The 23,206-nt window shown below is 39.0% G+C and overlaps 1 protein-coding gene across 3 annotated transcripts in view; it reads right to left on the reverse strand.

The window, feature by feature from the left end:
* Nucleotides 1–23,206, reverse strand: part of QSER1 (glutamine and serine rich 1) — an 81,182-nt gene that overhangs the window by 47,386 nt on the left and 10,590 nt on the right. The window lies entirely within an intron of this gene.

Below are 23,206 nucleotides of genomic sequence, written 5' to 3' on the forward strand. Positions count from 1 at the left end.
CTATGGAAATAACAGATAATTCAAATAAATAATTAATACTATTTCCCAATAACTCACTGAGAAAACTTCAAGCTCAAACATTTTCAGAGTAGTTCAAAACAAGATTTTTTTCCCCCTCTCCTTGGAAAGGAAAGGTTATGTTTTTATTTTGAGTATTTTAAACCCATAGAAAGAAATCAAAAGTACAATGAACACCATATACCTGTCCCTTAAGATTCAACAACTATTAAGATTTTGTAACATTTATTTTTCTCTATACACACATAACCACTTTTCTTTTTTTTGCAAAACTTGAAAATAACTTGGAGATATCATCAGTTGCATCTCATAGGAATAAGGACATTCTTATATAACCAGGTATCATTATCAGACTTAAACACATTTAGCATTAATTCAATAATCATATAATACATAGGTCATATTCCAGTTTCCCCAATTATTGCCAAACATCTAAAAGTTTTAAGCTCTTTTTAACTAGGATCCAATCAAAATTCAGTAATTTCATTTGGTTATTTCTCTAACTTAGTATCAGTGCTTTCACCCAACCCCTAATCCCAAATCCTTTGACCTTTTGAAGAATCCAGGGCAACTAAATTATAAGATGTCCCAAATTCTGGATTTGTCTTAAGAGACAGGGTCTCTGTCACCCAGGCTAGAGTGCAGCAGCTGGATCATAGCTCATTGTAGCCTCCAACTCCTGGGCTCAAGCAATCCTCCTGCCTCAGCCTCCCAAGTGGCTGGGACTACAGACATGAGCCACTACACCTGACCTGTTGTGTACTTCTTATTGCATCACATGAGGAGGCACACAGTGTCAGTTTGTCTCATTACTGATGATTCTGAGCTTGAAGTGGTTAAGGTAATGTGTCCTTATTAATGTCTGCAACACAGCCTGGTGTGGTGGCTCATGCCTGTAATCCCAGTACTTTGGGAAGGTGAGGCAGGCGGATCACTTGAGGTCAGGAGTTCGAGACCGGCCTGGCCAACATGGCAAAACCCCATCTCTACTACAAATACAAAAATTAGCTGGGCATGGTGGCATAGGTCTCGAATTTCAGCTACTCTGGAGGTTGAGGCACGAGAATCGCTTGAACCCAGGAGGCAGACGTTGCAGTGAGCTGAGATTGCACCATTGCACTCCAGCCTGGGTGACAGAACGAGACTCTGTCTCCAAAAAAAAAAAAAAAGCGATGTATCAACATTCCAGTAGTTTTGCATCTTTGTCAATACTTGATCTTTTCAGTCTTCTTAATTTTAGCCATTCTAGGTGGGTTCAGTGGAGTACCATTGGGATTAATTTGCATTTCTCTGATAACATACGAGGAGGTGCATCTTTCTGTATGTTTGTAAGGCTATTCTTTTAGCTTCTCTAGTGAAGTTTATTCAAATCTTTAGCCCTTTTAAAAGATCTAGGTTGTCATCAATTTCATTACTGGGTATACATCCAAAAGGAAACAAGTCATTCTACCAAAAAGACATTTACTCACATGTTCATTGCAGCATTATTCACAATAGCAAAGACATGGAGTCAACCCACAGGTGCCCATCAATGGTTGACTGGATAAAGAAAATGTGGTACACAAACATCTTAGAATACCACACAACCACACAACATGATTAAAAAGAACTAAATCATGTCCTTTGCAGCAATATGGATGCTGCTGGAGGCTATAATCTTAATCAAATTAATGCAGGCACAGAAAACCAAATACCACATGTTCTCACTAATAAGTGGGAGCTAAACATTGGGTATTTGGAAATAAAGATGGCAATAATAGAAACCGGGGGCCACTAGAGGAGGGAAGAAGGGGGTAAGGACTGGAAAACAAACTGTCAGCTACTATGCTCATCAGTATCCAGGTGACAGGATCATTTGTGTTCCAAACTTCAGCATCATGCTGTAACAAACCTGCACATGTACCCCCTGAATCTAAAATAAAAGCTGAAAATAAAACCAAACCTGGGTTGTTTCCCTTCTTATTGGGTTTTAAAAGTTCTTTACATATCCTGGATCAAAATTCATTGTCAAATATATGTATTGGGAGTATTTTCTCCCAGTCTATTGGCTTGCCTTTTCATTCTCTTTCATTTTCCAGTGTCTTTATTTATTTATTCCTTTTTTTTTTTTTGAGACAGGGTCTCACTCCGGTCGCCCAACCTCGAGTGCAGTGGCATGATCACGGCTCACTGCAGCCTCCATTTCCCGGGCTCAGGTGATTCTCTCACCTCAGTTTCCCGAGTAGCTGGGACCATAGGCGTGTACCACCACCACCGGCTAACTTTTTATAGAGACAAAGCTTGTCCATGTTGCCCAGGCTGGTCTGGAACTCCTGGACTCAAACAAGCAATCTACCCACCTTGGACTCCCAAAGTGCTGGGATTACAGGTGTGAGCCACCACACCTGGCCTCCAGTGTCTTTAAATAATGAGGTTTTAATTTTTGCTCAATGTGAATTATCAAGATTTTTTGTTTTATAGTTTGTGCTTTTGGTGTCCTAAGAAATCTTCACCAACCCAAAGTCACTAATATATTCTCCTATGTTTTATTTTGTAAGTTTTAATGTTTTTGCTTTTATGTTTAGGTCTGTGACTCATTTTGAGATCTTTTTGTGTGTATCGTGTGAGGTAAAGTTCAAGGTTCAAATTTTTCACATTTTCACTTTTTAAAAATTAGGTACAATTTGCATAGGTAGAATTCACCTTTTCTAGGGCTTTTTTTTTCTTTTTTTTAAATGAGACGGAGTCTTGCTCTGTTGCCAGGCTGGAGTGCAGTGGTGCGATCTCGGTTCACTGCAACCTCCACTTTCCGGGTTCAAGCGATTCCCCTGCCTCAGCCTCCCAAGTTGCTGGGACTACAGGCACCCGCCATCATACCCGGCTAATTTTTTGTATTTTAGTAGAGATGGGGTTTCACCATGTTGGCCGGGATGGTCTTGATCTCCTGATCTCGTGATCCACCCACCTTGGCCTCCCAAAGTGCTGGGATTACAGGTGTGAGCCACCGCGCCCGGCCTTTTTTTTTTTTGAGACAAGTCTCACTCTGTTGCCCAGGCTGGAGTGTAGTGGTGTGATCTTGGCTCACCACAACCTCCACCTCCTAGGTTCAAGCAATTCTCCTGCCTCAGCCTCCCGAGTAGCTGGGATTTCAGGCGTGCACCACTGCGCCAGGCTAATTTTTTTTGTATTTTTAGTAGAGACGGGGTTTTGCCATGTTGGCCGGGCTGGTCTTGAACTCCTGACCTCAGGTGATCTGCCCACCTCGGCCTCCCAAAGTGCTGGGATTACAGGCATGAGCCACTGTGCCCGGCCCTCTAGTGTGTGTTTTGATACCTGCATAAACAAACCACAGAAACCAAGGGAAAGAACACCTCCATCACCACAAAGATTCCCCCTGCCTCTCTGCAGTGAACCCATCCTACCACCAAGTCCCCAGATCTGTTTTCTGCTTCTGTTATTTTGCCTTTTCCAAAATGTCATATAAATGGTATCATTTAATATGTAGTCTTTGTGTCTGGCTTTTCACTTAGTGTAACACCTCTGAGATTCATCTATGTTGTTATTTCTATCAGTGATTCATTCCTTTTTATTGCTGAGCAGTATTCCATTGCATGGTTGTACCACGGGTTGGTTTGTTTTTTAAAACCTTCTCACCAGTTGAGAGACATCTGGGGCAATCATGAATATAACTGCTATACACATGTGCGTAAGTTTTTGTGTGAACCTAAGTTTTAATTTCACTTGAGTAGGGAGATGGCTAAGTTATACAGTAATGTATGTTTAACTCAGATAAACTGCATGTTTTCCAGAGAGGCTATAACATTTTACATTCCCACCAATAATGTATGTCTAGTAACTCTGCATCCATATGGGCCCTAGGTATTGTTAGTTTGTAAGTTGTTACTTTAAAAAAAAAAAAAAAAAATTAGGCCGGGCATGGTGGCTCACACCTATAATCCCAGCTCTTTGGGACGCTGAGGTGGGTGGATCGCTTGAAGTCAGGAGTTCAAGACCAGCCTGGCCAATATGGCAAAACCCCATCTCTACTAAAAATACAAAAATTAGCCAGGCATGGTGGCACAGGTCTGTAATTCTAGCTACTCAGGAGGCTGAGGCATGAAAACCGATTGAACCTGGGAGGCGGAGGTTGCAATGAGCCGAGATCACACCACTGCACTCCAGCCTGGGCGACAGAGTGAGATGCTGGCTCAAAACAAAACAAAACAAAATAAAAATTAGCCATTCTAATTGATGTGCAATAAATATCTCACCATCTGCCATGTAGAAATCTTTAGTAAAAGTATTACTGAAATATTCTGCCCATTTTTATTGGGTTGTTTTCTATTATTGAGTTTTGAGAGTTGCTTATATATTCTGGAGCAAGTTCTTGGCCAGTCATGTTTTGCAAATATTTTCTCTGACCCAGTGGCTTTCATTCTTATAACAGTATTTTTAGAAGGGCAAAAGCTCTTAATTTTGATCAGTTTTTAATTTATCTGTTGTACTTTTGGTGTTGTACCTAAGAAATCTTTGCCTAATTTAAGATCTCAAAGATTTTCTGTTTTCTTCTGGAAGTTTTATAGTATCAACTTTTCCATTTAGGGCTATAATCCATTTGGAGTTAATTTTTTATACGTGGTGTAAAAGGTTGATACTCATATTTAAAATTTCAATGTGTGACGGTTCCAGCACTATATATTGAAAAGATTCTTCTTTACCTATTGAATTGTCTTGGCACCTCTGTCAAAAACCAATAAACCATATATATGGGTTTCTATTCCTTGACTATAGTGTTACACTGACCAATGACTGTTCATATAAATCAATCCACAAATAACTATATTTTTATACAACTGTATTTATAGTGTCTTCAATTCAATAACACAAATCTTCCAAGTTTGTTCTTTTTCCAAAATTGTTTTGCTGTGCTAGGTATTTCCACATACATTTGAGTTAGCTTGTCAATTTCTATGACAACAAAAAAACTGTATTGAATCTAAACATCAATTTGGGAAAAATTATACCATCTTAAAAGTACTGAATCTTTTAAGCCATGAATATGGTATTAGCTGTTTCTGGTCTTTAATTTCTCTCGACAATCTTTTGTAGTGTTTAGTGTATAATTCTTACATGTATTTTGTTAAATTTATCCCTAAGTATCTTTTGCTATTCTGTTCTAAATGATTTTGTAAAAAAACAAATTTGGAATACAACTTTCATACCATAAAGGTCACTCTTTTAAAGTATGCTAATCAGTGGTTTTTAGAACATTCAGACTTGTGTAACTGCCACCACAATCTAATTTTAGAATATTTTAATCACCCGCCAAATAAACGTGTATCCATGAGCAATTGGTCCTATTTCCCTCCTCTCCTCAGCCCCTGGCAATCACTGATCTACCTTCTGTCTCTATGGATTTGCCTATTCAAAACAGTTCATAAAAACTGAATCATACTACATGTGGCTTTTTATGACTGGCTTCTTTCACTACATGTTTTCAAGGTTCACCTTATTACAACATGGACATATCAGTACCTCATTCCTTTTTAGGGCTGAATATTCCATTGTATGGATATACCACATTTTGTTTATCCATTCATCAGCTGATGGACATTTGGGTTGTTTCTACTTTTGGGCTATGAACATTCGTCTACAAGTTTTTGTATAGATGTATGTTTTAATTTCTCTTGGGTATATATATATCCAGGAGTGAAATTGCTGGGTCAAATGAAAACTCCATGTTTAACATTTTGAGAAATGGCCAAACTGTTTTCCAAAGTGGCTGTACCATTTTACATTCCCACCAGCAAAGTATAAGTTATAATTTCTCAACATTCTCACTAATATTTATTATTTGTATTTCTCATTATCTATAATAGACATCCTAACAGGTGTGGAGTGGTTCTGATTTGCATTTACCTCATGATGATTAATAATGTACAGCATCTTTGCATGTGCTTACTGACCACTTGCATCTTCTTTGGACAAGTGTCTATTCACATGCTTTGCTCATATTTTAACTGGGTTATCTTTTTATTATTAAAGTATAAGAGTTCTTTAAATATGCTGGATACAAGTTCCCAATAAATCTGATTTTTAACATTGTTTTCCATTCATTGGTTATCTTTTCACTTTCTGATGGTATCATGTACAGCACAAAAATTTTTTATTTTGAAGTCCAATTTATTTTTTCCTTTGTCACTCATGCTTTTGATAGCATATCTAAGAAATAACTTGTAATCCAAGGTCATGAAGATTTATGCCCACGTTTTCTCTAAGAGTTTTTTAGTTTTAGCTTTTACATTTAGGACGACAGATCCATTTCAAATTAATTATTTTATATGGTGTGAGGTAGGAGTCCAGCTTCATTCTTTTGCTACTCAAAGTGTAATGTAGAAATCCCTTAATACAAAAACCCAAATGCCCAACTGCTATTTTCAAAATATGCTTACGATTTTATATGCTTTTAAAATGATCATAGCAATCATTCTCTATATTAAAACAAGCTACATGTGTATTTCCTTACTCTGGCGGACAGAGCCCAGAAGCAATGACACTCCAGCAGCAAAGAACATACCTAGTACCCAGATTGGTTTCTCGTACCATTCTCCAAGAAAAAGGAACCAAGGCTCCTTGGAGAAATGGCTGATTCTAGTACTGGGGCAGGAAATATACAAGATGAGTCTGGAGTATCTTGTAGTGCCATAAAGTAAGAAAGTGCTAAAAAGAAAGGGGGCAGAGAGGGAGGGAGAAAAAAAGAGAGAAAAGACATTTATGTCAAAGGAACACACAAGCTAAGTGAAAAAGTTCCCAAAGACCAAAGCAGGAACATTTTGAGCAACATAATAGTACTGGCTTGTAACCCAAAGTATAAAATATATATCCATGGGTTCATACTGATAATTAAATGATTGAATAAATAGAGAGGAAGAGACAAATTTCCCTTGAAGAATTCCCAATTAATTTATGTAGATTCTCTACCCTGAAGGAGGGAGACCATAACTCCCCACTCACGTGTAGACTGCACACAGTGACGCCTTTCCAAAGAGTATAGTATTGAAAGGAGGAAAAAAAAGAGTAACTTTACAGTGTAGAAACCTGAAAAGAATCGACCAGGTGATAAAGGCTTTTATCAGTAGTGATAAATCATGTTGATAGTATGTACCACTAACAGGATGTGATGAAAGTGACACTTTGCCCCTGTGGTCTCCCTCCTCAAAACCAGTAACACCGGTCTAAACACGAAAAGAAAAAACATTAGGCAAATTCCAAAAGAGGGGTATCCTATAAAATACTTGCCCAGTACTTCTGAAAACTGAGAAGGTTATCAAAAGCAAAGTAAAAAGAGGTTGAGGCCAGAGGAGTGCTTGATACCAGATTGAGCAACATAGCGATACTCACTCTCTAAAAAACTTTTAAAAATTTGCCAGGCATAGTGGTGCTTGCTTGTGGTTCCCAGCTACACATTTCGGCCCAGGAGTTCATAGGTGATCATGCCACTGAACTCTAGCCTGGATGACAGAGCAAGACTCTGTCTCTAAAAAACAAAACCGCAACAACAAAAACAACAAACTAAGCTGGAAAAACTGTCATAGATAAGAGGAGACAGAAAAAGACATTAAGTAAATCTATGGAAATCTGAATAAACTATAGGCTTTAGTTAATAATAATGTATTAATATTGGTTCATTAACTGTAACAAATATCCCATACCAATGTAAGATGGTAACAATAGGGAAAACTAGGTGGGGGGTGTATGGGAACTCTATACTATGTTCCTGATTTTTCTGTAAATCTAAAACAGTTCCCAAAAATGAAGTCTACATTTAAAAAAATGTAAGCCATGCTAAATCTAAACACAACTTCCTAAGCGTTAGAATAATTATTGATCTAATTTATAAATACCAGGGGTTTCTGGGGGAAAGAGGGTGTTCCTTATAAATCTTTGCTAACTCCAATCACTTCTTGAACAGGCAAGGAATTATTATACTTAACTGGTTTCCTTGCCTCTGCTCTTGCCCCTCTTTCCCCTCATCCTCAGCCTGAGTCATTCTCTTAAAAAGGTAAAATCAAATAATGAAAAACTTTCCAACGGCTTCCCACCTCACAAGAGTCACAACTTCTTACAAAGTTCTCAAGGCACTACATGATCTAGTTGCTGCTCCCTTACATGTCTGATTTTAGCTCCTATTTTTTACTCCCAGCCACACAGGTCTCTTGCCTTTTCCCTCAAACTCACTCCTCATTTCCCCTTAGGTCTCTGCTTAAATTTCACCTCTCAAGATTTCCCTGACCACCTCATACAAAACTCCTTATTCTGTCCTCTCTCTCCACATGCCCTAACCCTCTTTATTTTTCTCCATGCAATAAACACTCAACATGCTATATATATTAACTATATATAGTATGCTAGTTTGCCCAGTATGCACTGAAAGGTAAACTCCTTAAGGACAGGGCCTTTGCTTTATTCACTGGTACATCCCAAGCACCCAGAATAGTACATGGTACACAGTAGGTACTCATAAATAATTACAACCCATGTACAGTTTCGGAAGAGAAATCAGCTTCAAGTTAGAGCTCAATTATCTCTCAAACTTCTACTGGGTGCCTACTTGACTGGGCAGGCATCCTGTTAAGGACTAGGGAGTCAAAAATGAAAGATTAAGCCACTAGGTCAGTCCATGCTAATTAAAAACTGAATTACCTGAGACTTACTATTATTAATTTTAGGCATTATATAAGGATTTCATATAAGGCCAAAACCTACTTGAGCTACCATCTAATGATATTAATTACTGAAGCACAAAACAAGAGAGCTCTACATTGCAAGTCACAAAGAGCAATACAGAGAAATGCTGTTTTTTTTTTTTTTTTTTTTTGAGACAGAATCTCACACTGTCACCCAGGCTGGAGTGCAATCGCACAATCTCAGCTCACTGCAACCTCCGCCTCCGGGGTTCAAGTGATTCTCCTGCCTCAGTCTCCCAAGTAGCTGGGACTATAGGCCCGTGCCACCACGCCCAGTTAATTTTTGTATTTTTAGTGGAGATGGGGTTTCACCATGTTGGCTAGGCTAGTCTTGAACTTCTGACCTCAAGTGATCTGCCCACCTCGGCCTCCCAAAGTGCTGGGATTACAGACATGAGCCGCCACACCTGGCCATAAAATAGGGTTTTTTGGTATCTTATGTTCAATGGGATAAATATTACATTTGACATAAAGTTAGCTGTGAATAAAGCAATAGTAGTTAACTGAATTAAGAAAATATTAATAAAATCTCATGTCTCCCTCAAAAAGTTAAACATCATTACCACATGACCCAGCAACTCTACTCCCATATACCCATCAGAATGGAAACATGTTCACACAAAAACTTGTACATAAATGTTCATAGCAACATTATTCATAATAGTCAAAAGGTGGAAACAATCCAAATGTGCAAAAACTAATAAATGAATAAACAAAATGTGATGTAGTCAAACAAAGGAATATTATTCACCCACGAAGAGGCACAAAATACTGATATATGCTACAACCTGGAGGAATCTGGAAGTACTATGCTAAATGAAAGAAGCCAAACACAAAAGACCACATATAATTCCATTTAGAGTCATGCCCGGCTGGGCGTGATGGCTCACACCTGTAATCCCAGCACTGTGGGAGGCCGAGGTGGGTGGATCACCTGAGGTCAGGAGTTCGAGACCAGCCTGGCCAACATGGCAAAACCCCATCTCTACTAAAAATACAAAAATTAGCTGGGTGTGGTGGCATGCATCTGTAGTCCCAGCTACTCAGGAGGCTGAGGCAGAAGAATCGCTTGAACCCGGGAGGTGGAGGTTGCAGTGAGCCGAGATCACGCCACTGCACTCCAGCCTGGGCAACACAGCGAGACTCCGAGACTCCATCTCAAAAAAAAAAAAAAAAATAGAGTCTTGCCCAATGTAACAATGTTTCAATCAACAGACCACATGTACAACTTACAATACCGTATTTTTACTGTACCTTTTCTATGTTTAGGGGTGTTTAGATACACAAATACTTACCGTTGTGTTACAACTGCCTGGAGTATTCAGGGCAGTAAGATCCTGTACAGGTTTGTAGCCTAGGATTGACAGATCATACCATATAGCCTAGGTGTGTATAGTCTACACCATCTAGGTTTGTGTAAGTATACCCTAAGATGTTTGCACAGTGATATAATTGCCTAACGACACATTTCTCTGAACATACCCCTTTTGTCAAGTGATGCATGGCTATACATGAAATGTCCCAAACAAGCAAATCCATGGAGACAGATTACTGCATTTGCCAGGGTCTGGGGAGAGGGGAAACTAGGAAAAGACTGCTACCAGGTATGTGTTTCTTTATTAGGTAATGAAAATGCTCTAGAAATTAGATAATGGTGATGGTTGTACAACCTTGTGAGTATTCTAAAAATTATTGAATTGTGTGCTTTAAAATGGTCACTCATCCATGTAAATTATATCAATAAAAATTATATTCATCCGGCCAAGCACAGTGGCTCATGCCCGTAATCCCAGCATTTTGGGAGGCCGAGGCAGGCGGATCACCTGAGGTCGGGAGTTGGAGACCAGCCTGACCAACATAGAGAAACCGTCTCTACTCAAAATACAAAATTAGCTAGGTGTGGTGGCGCATGCCTGTAATCCCAACTACTCGGGAGGCTGAGGCAGGGGAACCGCTTGAACCCAGGAGGTGGAGATCACACCATTGCACTCCAGTCTAGGCAACAAGAGTGAAACTCCGTCTCAAAAAAAAAAATTATATTCATCCAACCTTAGTGATCATTTTTAATTTTTCATGAACTATGCAACACTACCAAACAAGAAGGTGGCTTCTAGATAAGCCTTGCTGTCGTGCATGTATTCAATCTTTTATGGTTGGCCCATCTCCATATACCATATAATAATGTTTTTAAAAAATCTGTATGCTTTATGGTTTTAAAATCAATTTCAGAAGGTATTAATCCTAGCAATAATAATCTGATAGTACTGGTCTGTTGAGATTGTTTATTTTTTAATCAAAAGCCAGAATTTCTTTTTTATAAACCTAAAAGGAAAAAGCACGCCTCAAAACATGGTCTTGATTTCTAATTCCCACGATTGGACCAGTATAGACTCATCTTTGAATATATGTACATTTATGTAAGATAGGACCTACTATGCCCAGTATAGCCCTTCTTAATCCCCAAGCCCTAGGTAGTCGTGGTAGGGAGAGAATAGTAAACTTTTACCATCACCCTACAAACTCCAAGTATTATCTCAGCTAAATCCCAGAGTAGAATGAACCGAACGAGCCAAGTCTCAATCTTCATATTCCCAGCCCTAGCATAAAACAAATCTTCCATCTTCTCCCCACACACTCATGAGTAAGGTATGAAATTGAGGACAAGGTAGGTTAGAATTTTGCAAAGGGAATTATCATCTTCTTTCAGTCACTGTCACATTTTAAAAAAAAATTTATAATTTTCTCAAAAAACCAAAACAGGCCAGGTGCAGTGGCTCACACCCATAATCCCAGCACTTTGGGAGGCCAAGGCTGGAGGATTGTTTGAGTCCAGTAATTCAAGATCAGCCTGGGCAACACACTGAGACCCCATCTCTACAAAAAATAATTAGCTGGGCATAGTGGCACCTGTAGTCCCAGCTACTCAGGGGACTAAGGTGGGGGGATGGCTTCAGCCCAGCAGGTCAAAGCTACAGTGAGCCGTGATCAGGCCGCTGCACTTCAGCTTGGGCAACAGAGCGAGACTGTCTCAAAACAAAAACAACAACAACAAAAATTAAAACAAACCAACAAAGATTAGTGATCTGGTTACCACTCTCTACACTGTTTAAGTGTGACCATTTTTTAGTCAACTTCACTATAACAAAGAAAATTAATTTCTAAAGCAGATATAGCTGAGGCAAAAAATTCATCTAAAATGTCCACTCATGTAGTGAAGATGGTATATGACTGTAAGATAAAATGCTTTTAAATATATGCTCTTATGGTTTATATCCAGATATTAATAACATATAAACCTACTCCTTGGGTAGCCTACTCTTATGTCTATGATGCTTAAGAAATAAAACACATTCCAGGTTTAAAAATCAATTAGCAAATGTTTCATGAAATACGTTAAATCTGAGAAAACAAGCCAGTACTTGCACACAAGTAATAAGTTACTTAAGCACTGAATAAATGATTTTGCCTTAAGTAGTCATATCACTTCATTCTTTTTTTGTTAAATAATTTGGTCACAAATACCTAGAATATAATAAAAATATAATTCTCTTTAAGCTTTGAAAATACTGTTACAGTTTTAGGTATATCAACTTTTCATAGTTGAGAAAGATAAACATTATGGATTGGAAGTTAGGAGCCCCAAATTCCAGTCCTGATTCTGCAAATAAATGCTACAAGACTTTGAGCAAAGTACATAATCTTGTAGAATACTTGTTTTCCTACTTATAAAGCCTAATGTTCTTTGTAGTTCTAATATTCTCAGTTAAGATAAATATTTTTACTTCATTTAGCACACAGTATTCTTTGGTATAAAATCCGAATAGAAATAAACACTAAGTCCACTGAATTAAGTCTGCATGGAACTCTAGCATATACCTATCCCATTGATACCTAAATGCCAAATATTTTAAAATCTTTTAGCTAATCCAGTTTGATAATTTAAAAGCAAAAACATGTAGCCTAAGAATAATCAGCTTTTATTAAGAAATTATCATGAATTTGAAAAAATAAACTAGGGAATTTGAAACAACTGTGTAACAGCTGTATAAAAGCACAGCTCTGCAAACAGGCTAGAGGATTCAAATCCAGTTCTATATAAATTCTGTGACTTAGAGGCTACCCACACAGATAATTAGTTAGACTTAACCAAGTCTCCGTTTCCTCAACAGTAAAATATGGGTAATAGTAACACCTACCTTCATCAGTTTCTTGTGAGAGTAAACAATAAAGCATATACGGTCAGCAGCAACTAGCAGAGTCCAGCAATTGGCGCATAATGAATGCTGAATCAATGCTATTATTGTTGCACCTAAAGGTAAGGTCTGCATTTATACAACTGACATTTACTGACTGCCAAGTGTTATGCTAGGAACTAGAGAAATAAAAGAACATAAGTAAATAAACATAACACAATCTGGGAAGACTTCCTCTAGGACATGACAACTGAGTATTAAAAGGAAGAGGAGAGACCAGGCGCGGTAGCTCGCACCTGTAATCCCAGCACTTTGGGAGGCCAAGGTAGGCAGATCATGAGGTCAAGAGATCGAGACCATCCTGGCTAACACGATGAAACCCCGTCTCTACTAAAAAAAATACAAAAAATTAGCTGGGCATGGTGGTGGGCACCTGTAGTCCCAGCTACTCAGGAGGCTGGGGCAGGAGAATGGCGTGAACCCAGGAGGTGGAGCTTGCAGTGAGCCGAGATCACGCCACTGCACTCCAGCTGGGCGACAGAGCGAGACTCCGTCTTAAAAAAAAAAAAAAGGAAGAGGAGAAATTATCCAGGGAAAGAAAAAGAAAAGAAGGTACCAAGAAGATAAAAATCACATATATGAAGACCTAGAAATATCCCTAAGATGGCACATTAGAACTGTAGTAACTCAGCATGGTTGTATTGGAGAACAGGGATATGAGGTAGACAGGAACCAAACTATGGAATATTATATACCAAAATAAGGATCTCACATTTTATCTTCAAGGGAATCAAGAGCCTCTCAAGAATTTTAGTAAAAGTTAAATTTATACTTTTTTGAGACAGGGACTTGCTCTGTTGCCCAGGCTGGAGTGCAGTGGTGTGATCATAACTCACCCTAGGTGTGACCTTCCAGGCTCAAGCAATCCTCCCACATCAGCCTTCTGAGTAGCTGGGACCAAAGACGTGCGACACCATGCCTGGCCAGTTTTTTAAATGTTTTTATAGAGACACGGTCTCCCTATGTTGCCCAGGCTGGTCTTGAACTCCTGGACTCAAGCGATTCTTCCACCTCCACCTCCTAACGTGCTGGGATTACAGGCGTGGGCCACTTTGCCTGGCCTAAAGAATGGTTTGTAACCAGGCGTGCCCATCAGCATCACCTGGTTAGTTTTTTCAAACTATATACATCCAGATCTCCCTTTCAGAAATTATTGATTAGTAGTTCTGACATGTGACATGGGACCCTATAAGTTCACTCTGAAAAGTTCAAAAGAATCACTATCTTAGATAATCTGATAAATACTGCACAGAACACAGCAAACCTTAAAGAGAGAAGGACAAGATCCTACTGCAGAAATCCAGGTAAGAAATTATGAGGGCAAAACAACGGCAATAACTAGATACTCAGGAATTTTTAAAAAATACAATTGAGAAGACTTGCGGGGAAGACAGAGGAATCATGAATGACAGTGAGCCACCCATAAGGCTGAACAAACATGGACGGTTTCAATTTTGAAAGCACTGAGTTTGAGGTGTTAAAGAGACATATTGTGAGAAATAATTGAAAGAGGGCTAATGAATATTCCTACTTAGGACTCAGAAGAGAAATCTGAGCTGGAAATAAATAATTGGGGATCATTACAAATTGAGTGTTTTTTGAAGTCATGGAAGTAAATGAAAATGTCCAAGAGTGAGTCAAATCAGAAGTGGGCTAAGGACAGAAATTATAGGGACACTGCTTTACACATATGACCAATAATATTAATTTCCTGCTTCTCAAGGATGTCACTTATCTGCAAATCAAAATTCCTTGCAACTCAACTGAAGTACCACTCTTCCCTCTTCCACTTAAGATATCACAGAAATAAATGAGTAATAATACTATTATAGGGTGTATTAGTCCATTTTCACACTGCTATAAAGAATGACGTGAAACTAGGTAACTTAAAAAGAGGTTTAATCGACTTACAGTTCACCATGGCTGGAGAGGCCTTAGGAAACTTACAATCATGGCAGAAGGTGAAGGGAAAGCAAGGAATGTCTTCACAAGGTGGCAGGAGAGACAGCAAGCGCAAGGGAAACTGCCACTTTTAAACTGTCAGATCTCGTGAGAACTCCTTTACTATCATGAGAACAGCATGGTGGAAACCACCCCTATGAGCCAGTTACCTTCCACGAGGTCTGTCCTGACATGTGGGGATTACAATTTGAGATGAGATTTGGGTGGGGACACAGAGCCAAACCATATCACAGGGATCAACTCTATCTTATTTAAAGACAATGAGTAATCATTCATAACTTGGTACTTTTTTATTTTTTTATTTCTTCTAAAAAATAATGGGATACATGTGCAGAACATACAGGTTTGTTACATAGGTATACATATGCCATGGTGGTTTGCTGCACCTACTGACCCATACTCTAAGTTCCCTACCGTCTTCCCCCACCACCCCCAACAGGCCCTGGTGTGTGTTGTTCCCCTCTCTGCATCCGTATCATAACTTGGTACTTTTAAAATCAATTACCTGAGATGTAGATTTAAGGGACAGGTAGAGGAAGAGGAAACCATAAGGAAGAATAAGAAAGCTTAACTAAAAACTTGAGAGGAAAACCACGAATGTCTCCAAAAGTCAAAGGAACTGTAAGTTTCAAGAAAGGAGGACTAACTGCTGCAGTAAGATTAGATAGCTAGAGAAACTGTTTGAGGAGACAGTAATAATAAATCAAGCATAGCTATAACACACATATTACATATACATTACCTATACAATTATTACATTGTACTATCTCCTCCCACAACCCCTTGCGCTACAAAGTTCTGTGGACCAGAAGGCTAGAACCAAAACAGAAAAAGCCAACTGGAACAATAAAGTAGCTATAACAGTGGCATGAGGGAGGTAGGAAAAGGCAGGGAACAGGAAGAAGAAAGTGCTTGTAAATCCTAATTTATGGCCTAGATCTAAAATGTCCATTTTGATTTTTACTCTATTTACCTTTGATCTTAAAGTTTTTGTTTAAAAATTCTCATTATATTGGCAGTGTAGCTGCAGAACATTTCTAACGTATCCATCTCAACATGCTCAACATTATTTTCAAGGGAAAATTTCAACTTAAGTCTCTATGTCTTTACTGAGTATATGCATGCAAAAGGTTATGAGTGAAAGGCACACAAAATGACAAAGTTCCTGCCATCATGACCTATTGTTAACTATGGAGGATTAAACAACATACAAGTGTCCAGCCGATTCTACAAAATAGAATAAAACAAATATACAGCAGAGCAGGGTAAATAATTTATTCAACAAATATTAGATGTTATGTACCAGGCAATGAGCAAGGCACTGGGGATATCATAAAAGACAGGATAAGTCTTTGAAGAGCTTACAGTTTAGTTGTGAGACAGGGTGGTAAATAAAAGGAAACCAACTAATAAAACAATTATAAACTCTAACAAATGAATAAAGAAGAAAAAAGTCTAAATATAGAGATTATGGGAGAAATAGGACACAGTAATCAGCAATGCCTCCTGAAGAAGGGATCTTAAGCAAGCCCTGCCCCAAACCAAAGGAAGAGAAAGAACTGTTAGGAAAAGGCCTGAAGTGGGAAGAGTCTAGAACATAGAGAAGCTGAAAGAAGACCAGCATATTGTGAGTGTAATAAGTGGGTGAGCAGTAGGAGATCTGTGGAAAGGTAGTAGTTAAGGGTCAGACATGGAAAGCCTTGTGGGCACAATGAGTCTGGATTTCATTCCAACTGCAATGGAAAACCAAAGGATTTTTAAGCATGGGAGTGTCTAAATTACATTTTTTAAACATAGCTACCTGCTACACAACTTACCTTAGTTTCCAAACTAAAATCCCTACCAAGGGAATCCTAAAATCAAAATACACCTTATAATGTCATGACCACACCCCCCCATACACATATGACTACCCAAGTAGCTCCAAGTTTCATGAGAAATTGCTTTTAAAATAAATGTTAAACCATCTAGAGTTTAGGACGGGTGCAGTGGCTCATGCCTGTAATTCCAACACTTTGGGAGGCCGAGGTGGGTGGATCATCTGAGGTCAGGAGTTCGAGACCAGCCTAACCAATGTGGCAAAACCTAGTCTCTACTAAAAATACAAAAAAACTGGCCAGGCATGGTGGTGTGCGTCTGTAGTCCCAGCTACTTGGGAGGCTGAGGCAGGAGAATTGCTTGAACCCAGAAGGCGGAGGTTGCAGTGAGCCAACATCGTGCTACTGCACTCCAGCTTGGGCCACAAGAACGAAACTCTGACTCAAAAAAAAATGATCTAGAGTTTAATGAACTTGGCTACCAACTGCTGAATAATCTCACGTCATATTTTAGTTTCAAAAAAAAATCAGTGAAAATATCAAATCGATAAAGCTGTTGATGATAAAAGATACTTCCCTTCCTTGAACCCAATTTTAGAGAAAATAGAGGCAGAAGAGACAGATGAGTCAAACACGCTAAACTTTCCAAGAAATGAATGAGCAGTAATAAAAAAGACAATCACAAGTGTGGCACAGACATGGGGAAATTGGAACATCCACATATTTCTTTTCATTTTTTGAGATGGAGTCTTGCTCTGTTGCCCAGGCTGGAGTGCAGTGGTGCGATCTCAGCTCACTTCAACCTCCGCCTCCTGGGTTCAAGCGATTCCCCCGCCTCAGCCTCCCAAGTAGCTGGGACCATAGGCATGTACCACCATGCCCAGCTAATTTTTATATTTTTAGTAGAGATGAGGTTTCGCTCTGTTGGCCAGGTTGGTCTTGAACTTCTGAGCTCACATGATCTGCCCGTCTCAGACTCCCAAATTGCTGGGATTACAGGCGTGAATCACTGCGCCTGGCCCACATATTTCTGATGGGAATATAAAATGGTACAGCCACTTTAGGAGACAGAAAGCTGGCAATTCCTCAAAATGTTAAACATAAATTTGCAACAGTTCCACTCCCAGATACCTACCCAGGAAACATGTTCATACAAAGTGTTACCTGCAGATGTCCATAGCAGCATTATTTGCAATAACCAAAAAGTGGAAACAACCCAAATGTCCATCAAAAGAGTTCGGATAAACAAAATGTGCTGTGTCTATGCAATGAAGTATTATTCGGTCATATACATCATTAATGATCTTTACCAAAAATCCTATTTTATTTTGTATAAATGATACACTCAAGTTGGTTAAACAGAAGATGTTTGTTTTCACTAAGCAAGGTCAAATTAGTAGTATGGAATTTCCTATCAAGTGGGGTGGCAGAGTATATTAAAAAACCAATATATCAGTTCCAAACAGCATTCACAACAAAAAGAGACAGATGTTGGCATTTGTAACAGATGCCCAAGAAAAATACTGCCAAAGTCAAGGCAGCTAAGAATTTCTGTCTGCTGTTTCACAGGGAAATAATGAAATGTGATGGTGATATGGCATATGCTTGGCTACATCCATGATAACAAGAGCCACCAAGGCCTGGATTGGACAACTCCAAAATTGCATTTCATCATCTTCCTTTTCTATTTGTGTCATCATTTGCATTATCACTCTTTCTTCTGAACAAAGACAAGATTTTTAGGTCCCAAGTTTTCCCCTTATTTCCAATATTTCAGTATTTTTTTTGTAATGCTTTCCTTTTGAGAAAGTGTCTCATTCTGTTGCCCAGGATGGAGTAGAGTGGTGATCATGGCTCATTGCAGCCTTGACTTCCTGGGCTCAAGTGATTCTCCTGCCTCAGCTACCTGAGTAGCTGGGACTCCAGGTGCATGCCACCATGCTCAGCTAATTATGTATTTTTTGTAGAGATGAGGGTCTCCCTATGTTGCCCAACCTGGTCTCAAACTCCTGGGCTCAAGAGATCCGTGCCTGCCTTGGCCTCCCAAAGTGCTGGGACTACAGGTGTGAGCCACCATGCCCAGCCTATGTTTTTCTTTTAAAAGAAATACATCCATTATTTTGTGTTTGCATGTACTAACTACCCGTAAATACGAGGCATGTTTATTTAAGAGACAGACAAAAGTGGTTATATGGGCCCTGGATGGTTATCTCTTATTTTGGCTACAAAGGAATGAATAAAAATGAACTAACATATAGCTGGTTACTTCTCAACATATAACACAGTTCATATTTCCATGATTCAAATGTATGGATGCTATGAAATGTTTTTTTCAGCTTTTTCAATGTATCTTTTTGTTCGTGGCTTAGTCTTTCATTTACCAAATTAAATTTTCTCCCTTGTTTCAGAAAACTGTAGAGCCAATTTTTCACTACATCACAATTTTATGTATTATTATTAACATAGTCTATTATTTCTGGCATTAGATAAAGGAAATCTGTCTAAAAATACATTTATCACAATTCACATCTGGATATGAACTAGAATTACAGACAAACGTTTTCATATCTTTGGTTTAATACAATAATTTAATAACATTTTAGGGTAGAAAAGAATATTTTCAGGTGGATCAAAATCCAAAATTGTATTATTCATTTTACACTCAGTGTGCTGTTCTTTCCTTACAAACTTTTAGAAAAGTAATCTGAAATCATCTAGAAGCTTAAAAAGTTTGATGCTTCTGTTTTCCTAAGGAAATGTCCACAAATTTGTAAGCCAAAGACTTATAATAAAACCAGTAGTATTTTATCCTGTTGTAAGTGTACTATACTACTTAATACTATTTTAATTGTACTATACTATTAGAAGATTGTCTTCAAGTACTAAAACCAATAAAATATGTATAGGTTGCCTTAAAATATCCTACCTATTGTAGTTATGTCAAAACAAATTTAAGTCTTTATCTTTCAGAGTTCTGTTTCATACTATGGTTGAAAGAGATACATAGCCTGAAATTTGCTTTGAAATGATACATGGGAGTAGGGAGAGAATGTAGGGATATGCATGAAAGAAGACTGACCATGTGCTAAAATTGTTGAAGGTGGGTAATGGATACTCAGGGGTTCATTATACTTTTCTCTCTATATTTGTTTGGTTTGAAATTTTATGTAAAAGTGTTGTTGTTGGCCAGGTGCAGTAGCTCATGTTGATAATCCCAGCACTTTGGGAGGGTCAGGCAGGAGGGTCACTTGAGCCCAGAAGTTTGAGACCACCCTGAGAAAATAGCAAGACCCCATCTCTACAATGAACAAAAACAAAAATAAACCCGAATTTAGCCAGGCATGGTGGCACATGCCTGTAGTCCTAGCTACCTGGGAGGCTGAGGTGGGAGGATCGCTGGAACGCAGAAGCTTCAGGTTACAGTGAGCCACTGCACTCTAGCCTGGATGACAGAATAAGACCCTATCTCTTAAAAAACGGAGTTTTGCTCTTGTTGCCCTGGCTGGAGTGCAGTGGTGCCGATCTCGGCTCACTGCAACCTCTGCCTCCCAGGTTCAAGCGATTCTCCTGCCTCAGCCTCCCAAGTAGCTGGGATTACAGGCATGCGCCACCACACCTGGCTAATTTTGTATTTTCAGTAAAGACAGGGTTTCACCATATTAATCAGGCTGGTCTTGAACTCCTGACCTCAAGTGATCCACCCGCCTCAGCCTCCCAAAGTGCTGGGATTACAGGTGTGAGCCACCATGCCCAGCCCAATTTTTTTTAACTTAAAAAAAAAACAAAACAAAAAACTAAAACTAAAAAATACTTTTTTATAGTAGAGAAAATCAACTTTAAGGTGGCTAATTCTTGTTCTGCATTATTAATTCACAACAAAGGCTAATGTAAAGGAAGAAATTATAATGAATTTTAGAGGAGTATATATTTTGAAACGTTACACACTAAAAAAAATTATATTAATCAAATGTCGTAACACACAAGTTTACTATCTTTTAAATTTTCCCTAATAAGCATATCTGTTAAGAGCAAATAGTAGACATACTGTGAAATATGCTTGATATCTATGAGGATGGTGCTAACATGACCTTCTTAAAAGGCAGCCCAGTAGATCAAGGTTAATTAGCTGGTATACTAGATTAGCTTTTAAAAGCAAGTTTGGAACTTTCAACTCCTATGCCTTATTAAAACACAACTTACAAGTCTTAGAAACAATTCTAATCATTACCATGTTAGAGGATCAGATTTGAGTCAAAAACTTGCTGTTTAAAAAAAAGTAATATAAAGGTATTAACAAATAGTAAAAGGCCATGTCTAAGTTTTGGGTTTCTTGAGGAGTTGGGGTTTCTGGCTTAGGCACAGTTCTACTTAATTCCCATCCTTCCGAAGGGTTCACACTTTTACTCTGACATCATTCCACCAGTCCCTTGTGGCTCTGGCCAAATCAAACTCTGACTTGAAGTAGTTTGATGTCTAAAGTTTATGTGAGAATAGTACCAGCTGCTTTACCAGAGTAATGTTCATCTTGCAGTTTTGCTCAACATGAGCAATGTTTTAAAATGTCAAGCCATCTAATTTAAGCAGATCCAAGCAAAAGCATTTTAGCTTATCCACATATTTGTGTTTGCTTCACTGGGTCAGACAAATCTGGTCTCAAGTTACTTAAACAGGATCAGTGATCACACAGTAATGAGCATGACGGCATTAGGCCATATGAAAATTTCATTATTTTATGTTTAGTTACACCCCACAAATGCCTACATGCCTAGCAACATAGGACAAGCTACACAGTCAGGATCCCTAAGGAGTTTTTAACTTACAGAGGCCAAATTTAAACTCTGAAATATTAGACAAGTAAAAGCAGAATATCCCCCATTAAACATATTCTTTATTAAATCAATATTCATTGAACACTTATCATATGCCACGCAAGTGGGGGAAAACACAACTGAAGTTCTACTGTCAAAAAACACCCAAGCTAAAGGACAGAGACTACAATAAACAAGAACAGAGAAGTATTTATATCAAGGATTGATAAATTTCATGAAGAAACCTTAAGCAGGGTCGACGGTGATGGGAGTGCGTACCATTCTTTTGAGGGTGCTAAGCAGAGGCCACTGATCAACATGAGGAAGTCATGCAGATTATCTCAGGGAAAAGTGGTCCTGGCACAGGAAAAAGCACAGAGACCCTAGATAAGAGCATTCCTAACACCATTCAAGGAACGTGAAAAAACTGTGTTTCACTCAAAGATAAAAGAGAAGATGGTTCTGCAGAAAAAAAAAAAAAAAAGCAAAATGAGTGGATATGCTGAAACCAGGCCCACATCCTCTCATTTACCTCTTCATATTATACAGCATCCATAGACATATTCATATTCACTGCTAGCACATTAAGAAATGCTTACTACTGGCTGGGCGCAGTGGCTCACACCTGTAATCCCAGCACTGTGAGAGGCCGAGGTGGGTGGATCACAAGGTCAGGAGTTAGAGACCAGCCTGGCCAGCATGGTGAAACCTCGTCTCTACTAAAAATACAAAAATTAGCTGAGCATGGTGGCATGTGCCTGTAATCCCAGCTACTCAGGAGGCCAAGGCAGGAGAGTCGCTTGAACCTGGGAGTTGGAGGTTGCAGTGAGTTGAGATCGCACCACTGCACTCCAGCCTGGGTGACATAGCAAGACTCTGTCCCAAAAAAAAAAAAAAAGAAAAAGAAAAAGAAATGCTTACTATTGCCTTGACTGCAGAAAGGCCTAGACTGGAAAGCCCGGCTAGATTGGCCTGAGTCAATGTAAGGAAACTGTGTTAGTAGCAGCCTAGTAACAAAGTCACCCAGCATGTGGCTGAAATTAAAACACCAGAAGCAGCAACAGGGATAAACATTAAACAAAGAAATAAGATTTCCTGTAAGCAAGTTAACCCAAGGAACAGGTAAGTTTTTTTTACAAAACTTGTAGTCTCATTTGAAGTAGGGGTAAAACAAACTTACTGGGGCTGGGCGTGGTGGCTCATGCCTGTAATCACAGCACTATGGGAGGCCGAGGCGGATGGATCACTTGAGGTCAGGAGTTCCAGACCAGCCTGCCCAACACAGTGAAACACCATCTCTACTAAAAATACAAAAATTAGCTGGGCGTGGTGGTGGGCGTCTGTAATCTCGGCTACTCGGGAGGCTGAGCCAGGAGAATTGCTTGATCCCAGGGGTGGAGGCTGCAGTTGCAGCGAGCTGAGATCACGCCACTGCACTCCAGCCTGGGCGACAGAGCAAGACTCTGTCTCACAAACAACAAACAAACAAATAAAAAACTTACTGAAGCACCCTATTTCCCAAGGTAACATTTTTTCTTCTCATTTCAAAAGTTAGCACTTCCAAGTCATTGTTCAGTCATTTCAATGAGCCTGCCCAGTCCACTTGGTTTGTAAATCTGCAA

The sequence above is a fragment of the Hylobates moloch genome, unplaced genomic scaffold (assembly GCF_009828535.3).
Source record: "Hylobates moloch isolate HMO894 unplaced genomic scaffold, HMol_V3 SCAFFOLD_11, whole genome shotgun sequence".
Taxonomy (NCBI): domain Eukaryota; kingdom Metazoa; phylum Chordata; class Mammalia; order Primates; family Hylobatidae; genus Hylobates; species Hylobates moloch.